Below are 7,285 nucleotides of genomic sequence, written 5' to 3'. Positions count from 1 at the left end.
AGTTTCTGCCACAACTGCGGCACAAATCCTATGCATGTGTTGACTCAAAACATGGCATGTCCTATGGCTGCCTTCAGCAACCCCATTTTCTCTCTCTAGAAGCTGGAAACTGCACCAGACCCATAGAATCATAGAGTTGGAAGAGACCCCAAGGGCCATCGAGTCCAACCCCCTGCCAAGCAGGAAACACCATCAGAGCACTCCTGACATATGGTTGTCAAGCCTCTGCTTAAAGACCTCCAAAGAAGGAGACTCCACCACACTCCTTGGCAGCAAATTCCACTGTCGAACAGCTCTTACTGTCAGGAAGTTCTTCCTAATGTTTAGGTGGAATCTTCTTTCTTGTAGTTTGGAACCATTGCTCCGTGTCCGCTTCTCTGGAGCAGCAGGAAACAACCTTTCTCCCTCCTCTATGTGACATCCTTTTATATTTTTGAACATGGCTATCATATAGCCATGCCATACCCAGCCATTCCACAAAAGAGGTTACTTCTCTGCGCTCCCCTATCCTACCAAACAGTATATGAAATTTAGTAAAATGTGAATTTTATTGAACTGCAGGGCTTTGGTGCTATATTTCTTCCCGATTCAGCAGAAGAGAGTTCTGGAGAACTTGCCAGCTTGACATTTTGGATGATCATCAAGGCTTGTCTGCAAAGCCCTCACCAGGTCTACTCTGAGACACGCCCCACTGAATTCAACGGGGCTCACTCCCAAGTAAGTGGGGTTAGGCTTGCAGCCTTAGAAGTTTCGAGTTTCCTTATGGATCAAAACAAAACAAATTCCTTCCAGTAGCACCTTAAAGACCAACTAAGTCAGTTCTTGGTATGAGCTTTCGTGTGCATGCACACTTCTTCAGATACAGTGTGCATGCACACGAAAGCTCATACCAAGAACTGACTTAGTTGGTCTTTAAGGTGCTACTGGAAGGAATTTGTTTTGTTTTGACTATGGCAGACCAACACGGCTACCTATCTGTAACTGGACTTATGGATCAACATCGTCGCTTTTCATAGGCGATTGAACGTGCTTAGGCGGCCAGCCTCTCCACTTTTACCCGAGAGCAAGTCTCACTGAAAGCAAGCGCCATTGGATTTACTTCCCAGTAGACTGGCACAGAATTCCTCTGCGCTGGTTCACTCTCGGGAAACGGGGAGAAAAGACGACCTTATCTCGGAACAACTTTAAACGAAACTCATCCCTCCCCCCGCCCCCATAATCCACAGGAGCGTCGCTGCCCTTAAGTGCTTTCAGGACCGTGCCCTCCAGAATTTGCGCGCTTCAAAAACCAATCGTTGCGCGTGCATTTACACGGGTGCGCAAATATATCCCAAACCCGCAACATTTGCCAAGATGCATAAACACATACGAAGCTCCAAAAACACAGCGGGCAGCCCACAATCGGAATTCCCTCACCCCTTATACACGGGTGTGGGTGCTTCCAAGACGCCCACCCTCCCCAAAAGAAAACTTGCATCCCAAAAAACGCACGATCCAAAAGGTTCGCTCGCGCAACGATGGCGCGCCTTCGTTTTGCATTCCATCTACCACGGGCAGAAAATATGGGAAGTTGGGGACGAGGGGGGAGTTCGAATTAAAAAGGAATGAATGAATGAATGAACGAATGACTGACCGAGGAGCCCCCCTTTCCCTCCGCGCGCGGGGAAGACACGCGCGCCCGCTCGGCCAGCCGCGCACTCCGCTCCGCTCTCCAGATGCCGGCGCGCAATTGGCAAGGGGGTGTGGTGGGAAGCGGGCGGCGAGGGTGTGCGCGCGTGTTTCTGGGCGCGTTCAAAAGGTGAGAGGGGACCTCCCCCTGCCCGCGCAGCCCCTTCCAGCTTTTGCAAGACGCATCGCCCCCAAATAGCAAAAATGATAGCAATAAACAAATGCAAACGCTGACCCCCCGAAGTTGCAGAAGGGGAAGAGCCGTGGCAAGGCTGGTTCCTTTCTCCTCCACTAGCGGCTCTTGCGCCTTCCTTCCCCCCATTCCACGTTTCCCCTCCGCGCACACCCCTTCCCCTTCTCTCTCCCCCTTTTTTCCCCCTCCTCCCTTGCCCATTTTGGCTTATATTCAAATGTGGGTCAGGGGTGAGCGGCTCCCAACGTCACCAGCTTACAAGATGGCGCTGAGAGGAAGGCTGTGAGATAAGGAAGGGGCTGCTATAAGCCGGGAGGACAGGCGAGGAGCGAGGAGGCGGCGGCGGCGGAGAAGGCGGTGGAAGAGGTGGCTGCGACGGGGGACCCTCCCGGGAAAACCCCCTGGCCCCAAGCATGCCGGCGAAAAGGTAAGCGGCCGCCCGAGCGGGGGACTCCGGGGCTCCGCCGCGCTCCCGGCAGGGGGTGTGTATGCATGCTCGTGCGGATGCGCGCACACGTGTGCGGCGCTGGCCGGACCGCCGCCGCTGCCGTTGCCCAGGTTTGCCTGGCGCTGCGCTGCATGCAAAGCCCGCCCCCCAAGTCCGCGCGGGGAGCCCACACAAAGGAAGGGCGAGCGGACTCCGCGCAGCGCGCCGTGCGCGCCGGAGAGGAGCCGCGATGGCATTTTGCAGCGGCTCCTCAATTGCACCGCCGGCGTGCAGCCCAACAACTGAACCCCGGCGTGTGCAATACATACATACACATATATATAGAATATTAACATGCCTCTTTTTTGTGTGTGCATTATTCCCCCCCCCCATCCGTTTTAATTTTTGCAAAGTGCGCTATTGGGAACGAGAGCCCTCGCAACTCGCCGCGGCCGCTCGCTTTGCAAACTTTGCCTGGCTCCCTCTCCTCTTCCTTCCCTCTTTGTGTGTGGGGTGTTTTGCATTGCTCTGCCCTATGGCTGAGCCCATGCCTCCCGGGGGGAGGGGGAGGAGGAGGAGGAGGAGGGGGCGGGGTAGAAGGAGGGAGGGAGGGAAGGGGGCATTAGCCAAGCTGCTGCAGCTGCCGCCGCTGCCTCCGCGTTGGACAAGCCCTGGGCGAAGGGGTGGGGGCCCCTGATGGACGGCTCTCCCCTCCCCCCCTCACTGATTCCCCCTCTTGGAGGTGGGTGCAGCTAAGCAATTATTTTGAGAGAGGGGTGTGTGCGCGCGCGAGGGTGGGGGGGGGCGCACATGGAAAAAGCGAGCGCCAGGGGGCCGTTGCATTTTGCATAGGCTTGCGTTTGTGGCAGGAGCGAGCCTTTCCTCCTGCAACCGGGGTGGGGGGAGGTTGGTTGCTTGGTTTGGGGGGGGGGCAGGCCGGCTCGGGGAACGGCTTGCGGAGGGGGGGGGGCGCTGGAGAGACCCGGCGTGGCATGGACCCTTCCTCCACCCCTCCGGTCTCCTCGCCGAAGCGATCCGCGGAGCCCCCCTCGATGGCGACGGAAAGGTGACCCCATCCCCACGACCTCCCTTTCTTCCCCCTCGGGCCGAGCCCCTCTTTCAAGCTGCGTTTGAACTTTTGCCACATCGCTTGCGCCTCTCCCCCCCCCTTCCTTTCCCCTCCATCTCCATTGAGAGCGAAAGAGACACAGGCGCTGTGGGGCGTTGTTAAGATCTGGGGGCTTTTGTTGCTGCTGCTGCGAAATTCAAAGGGACTAGAAACCGGAGGGTTGCTTTCCCCGGGCGGACTCTCGGGGTTCCCGCAGCAGCGCCGCCGCCGCCAGCCTTGCAACCTCGAATCCCTTTCTGGAATCTCTAGATTTTCCTTCTTCCTTTTTTTGGAAATGTGCTGCTTTAAGAATACTCTCTCTGAAAGGCGCACACGTTTCAGCAATGCGTTACTTTCATGCTCCCCGGGAGTCAGGCTTGCCCTTTCCCCTCCCCGGACTGAATAGCCTCTCTTCTCCCCCCCCCCCCTACCCCGGGAAAAAGAAACAATTGAGGAATAGTCTTAAGTAAGGACTTCAGCATATATGCATGGTGTGTATTTAAAAAGGCAAAAAGGAAACCCGAAGTTTGTGGATTTTCAACCAGAAAGCTTTCCCTGAGTTTGCTGTTGGTGGAGAAATGGCATTTCTCTCTGTGTGTGTGCGCGCAGTTTTAGTCACTTTTGATGCTATTGATGAATGAAATGTGTGTTTCTCTCTGCATGGAAAAAGGCTCTCCCTCTCTAACTGGATGGCTGATATTTGCAAATGAAAGTCGCCCATTTGGATCTTGCTGAGAATCTTGGTTTAGGGACCCTTTAAATGGGAACTTATGGAAGAAGGGAAGGGAAGAGGTTTGAAGACCTCTTGTTTTTAATTTCTCCCAGGTTGACATGGGTGCACCAGGGAGGGCAGGAGAGGGTGCCTGCGCCTTAGTCCCCCCCCCCAACACAGTACAGTTTTTTTCCTTTATCAGAGATACCAGCTGGTTCCTTCTCTTTTAGTCATTTTACTCAGGATGACTGTTGTGCCATTGGTTGGGGAGGTGTTTTGAACTTTGCCCTTAAGATTTTTTTGGGGGAAAACCCAACTATTAAAAATTCTTATTAACCCCCCCCCCCCCGGCTTGAAAGGAAATAAAAATGTTTCCTGGGACTGTCGTGTCACTTAGGCCACTCTGTGAATTGTGTTTGGACATTGGAAGGAAAGGTGCATTATTTTGCATAGCGAATTCAGCCTTAAAAATTTGTACACTGAGAGATGCGTGGCAAAAGGTGATGTTGGTTTGAGGGCAGGTGGGTGGGTTGGGGAGTGGGGGGAAAGTTAAGGTGGTGGGGGAAGCCCTTTGGAAACACAGAACTCTTGTTTTGACCGCCAAGCATTTCTTGGTTTTTTGTGTTTTTTACGGAAGATAAAACACATTTTCATTAAGAGTGGGGAGATAGTTGCGTGAATAATGAGTGGTGGAAAGGAAAGGAAACGGCTTATTTCGAACAAAAGATTTGGGTTGTTTTTCCCCCAGAGCCAAACTTCCATCTTTTCATCAGGCGTCATAATTGGCTCTTTAGAATTGGGTTGTTGCAATTCCACATGCGGTCAGTGACATGAGGGGAAATTGACTTATTCCCATAACTGTTGGTCGCTACTTTGATGCTTTCTACCCAGTCTTGAATTGCGACAGTGCTTAGGTTGAATTCCTTTTTTTTAAAAGAGACTTCTGAGTTCTGAAACAGAATACATAGTGGTTATCCTTTAAAATATATATATATTTTTAAAAGATACCTGAACCTAAATCAAGTTGATTTCACTGGGATCTACAGATGGTATTAATTAGGTTCAGAAGTTAGTGTTTCTTTTTTCTTTTCTTTTTAAAAAATCCCAGCAGTGCCACCACCTGCTTCCGTCATGTCATCTCACCAACTGGGGATCCAAAATAAATTTGAGAATAAACCCCTTTACATTTGTTCATATGTTCTCTCCAGGGCATAAATCTCTCGTTCCATTGGGATCCAAATTCATTCCGCACACATGCACCAGAAATGCATTCTCTTAAGTGGACTGGTGCAACGAAATACATGTTTGAAGTTGTGCTGTCATGCTTTTTCGGAAAAGTGACGTGCGTCAAAAAAGAGGGCGAGTTTTTAATCTTGACAGTCCTTAAGGGGGATGCAAGTCATTCTTCCTATGCGGTAGCTCACCTTTTCAGATGTTCATGTACCTACTTCTTAAAAAAAAAAACACAACACAAAACCCAGAAGCAGCAATTTCTGTGGGTTGGAAGAGATCTGGATCTCGCATGCCTTTTTCAAACTTCCCAAGACGTAAACTTGCAAATAAATTTTTAGTTCTCTCTCTTATTTAAAAGGAACTCTCCGTAGAGAATAGCACCTAGGTAAAAGAAACAGCATCAAGTTCTTAATTTGTGTAGGCTGTTGCTGCTTTGCTGAATGACTCGGGCTGGGAAACTTGTTATAGATACCTGAAAAGTGTGTTATATAGATGCCTGAAGCTTTAAGTTATCACGTGACAAAGCTTCTGTCCTGTCTGTCAGCCCTGGATAGTTTAGCAGAAGCAACTGTGTGATAAGGGAAGCCTCAGACTTGGGAGGTGGATGGGTGCTCTGTAATTGTTTGGCCAGGGTTTTAGATGGGCGGGGGGCGGAAAGCTGAAATGGATTTACGCCTAACCCTGGGTGCTGCAGTTCCAAAAATTTCCGTACAATGCTGCTGAAGTTTGTTTTTTTTTTTTTTTTTTTTTTTTTTTTGAGGAAAACAAAAAGGCTAGCAAGGTGAGGCAATTTGAGGAAGCTGGTGGTAAACTCTCTAAAAAACCCAGAAATGGTCTATTACCGGTTTTCTTAAGGGGGGGGGTAGCAGCGCACAAACAGCATTGTTCTGATCACTGGCATGGAAAAAAAATAAGACATTTGATCCTATGGATGGTCTTTATTTTCCTTTTCGCTGTTGCAAAATGAAATCCCAATTTTGCAACGGCAGATGGCTCCTTTGAAAGCCCTGGCATGTCAATGGGAGATCTCTTTAGTAGGGTTTTGCCATTTCAGAAGAGAGTTTTATTTTTTATTGTAAGGCAAACCCACGTGTATTTCTTTTTCTACAGTTGAGTCTGACTTGGCCCCTTTAATTTGCTTGTTGTGTTAATCAGGAATCTGCTGCTTTCTTAAGGCTAGTGCTTCTGGTTTCCTCGCAGCTTAAGACCCCTCGCCTCCTTAGGGTGAGTTGGTTTCAACAACTCTACAGCAGATGTTGTCTTGGAAAGTTTTTTTTTTTTAAGGGGGGGGGGAGAGGCGGAAACGCATTGCATTTGTGATTCAGCCATTATGCAGGCTGTGACAGTCTAAGCTCAATGGGGTCTGAAGAAGTGGGGGGAGGGGGGGGTCTTGCATTTCAGCATCATTGGACATGCTGCCTCCGTTGGGCTCTGCGGCGAAAAAATTAACAGGGCTCAGCTGTTGAATTGCTTACGGAGAAATCCAAGCCCCGGCTATAAAACCGGGGAATTTTAAAATCGTAATTGTATGGAAACCCTTTCCAGGGCTTGACTCTGCTAAAGGAGAAAAGTGGCAGTCGGTACCACTAAGGTTGTTCAAAGAGAGGTTTAAGGATTGCCTGTTGGTGCTTTGATAAAGCCCAGTGTGTTGTAATAGGAAAGCATGGATTGAGTCAACCCAGCCAGATTTTTTTGCAGATAGTGGCATTTGGCCCAGTGCCCGCCTTCTTGGGGGCAGCTTAGCATGTGAGCGGTTCTAACGCACAGCACATGCGGTTTTGCAATCTGGTGGAGCTTTTCTGCACAACATCCCCCCTGTTTTGCAAACGTGCCCACAGGCCCCAAAAGCTTCGGAAGAATACTGGATATTGTGTCTTCACAACTTGGACGTAGGAGACTCTGCAGACTGATCGGAAGCGGCTGCTGTTTATACCTGTGTGGCAG

The 7,285-nt window shown here is 50.2% G+C and overlaps 1 protein-coding gene across 10 annotated transcripts in view; it reads left to right on the top strand.

Moving 5' to 3' along the window:
* Positions 1-2,076: 2,076 nt before the first annotated feature.
* Positions 2,077-7,285, top strand: part of HIC2 (HIC ZBTB transcriptional repressor 2) — a 144,804-nt gene continuing 139,595 nt past the window's right edge. For 3 of the 10 annotated variants that reach the window (XM_081842790.1, XM_081842791.1, XM_081842785.1), the window contains exon 1: positions 2,078-2,288. The gene's annotated coding sequence lies outside the window, so the exon portion shown is untranslated. Of the gene's footprint in view, positions 2,289-2,941; positions 3,031-3,272; positions 3,355-7,285 lie in introns of those variants that run through there. The other 7 variants (XM_081842794.1, XM_081842792.1, XM_081842788.1 and 4 more) reach the window with 3 other exon arrangements.

This window comes from Podarcis erhardii, assembly GCF_964252035.2.
Source record: "Podarcis erhardii genome assembly, chromosome: 15".
NCBI lineage: Eukaryota > Metazoa > Chordata > Lepidosauria > Squamata > Lacertidae > Podarcis > Podarcis erhardii.
This window is presented reverse-complemented; position numbering and strand designations above follow the sequence as displayed.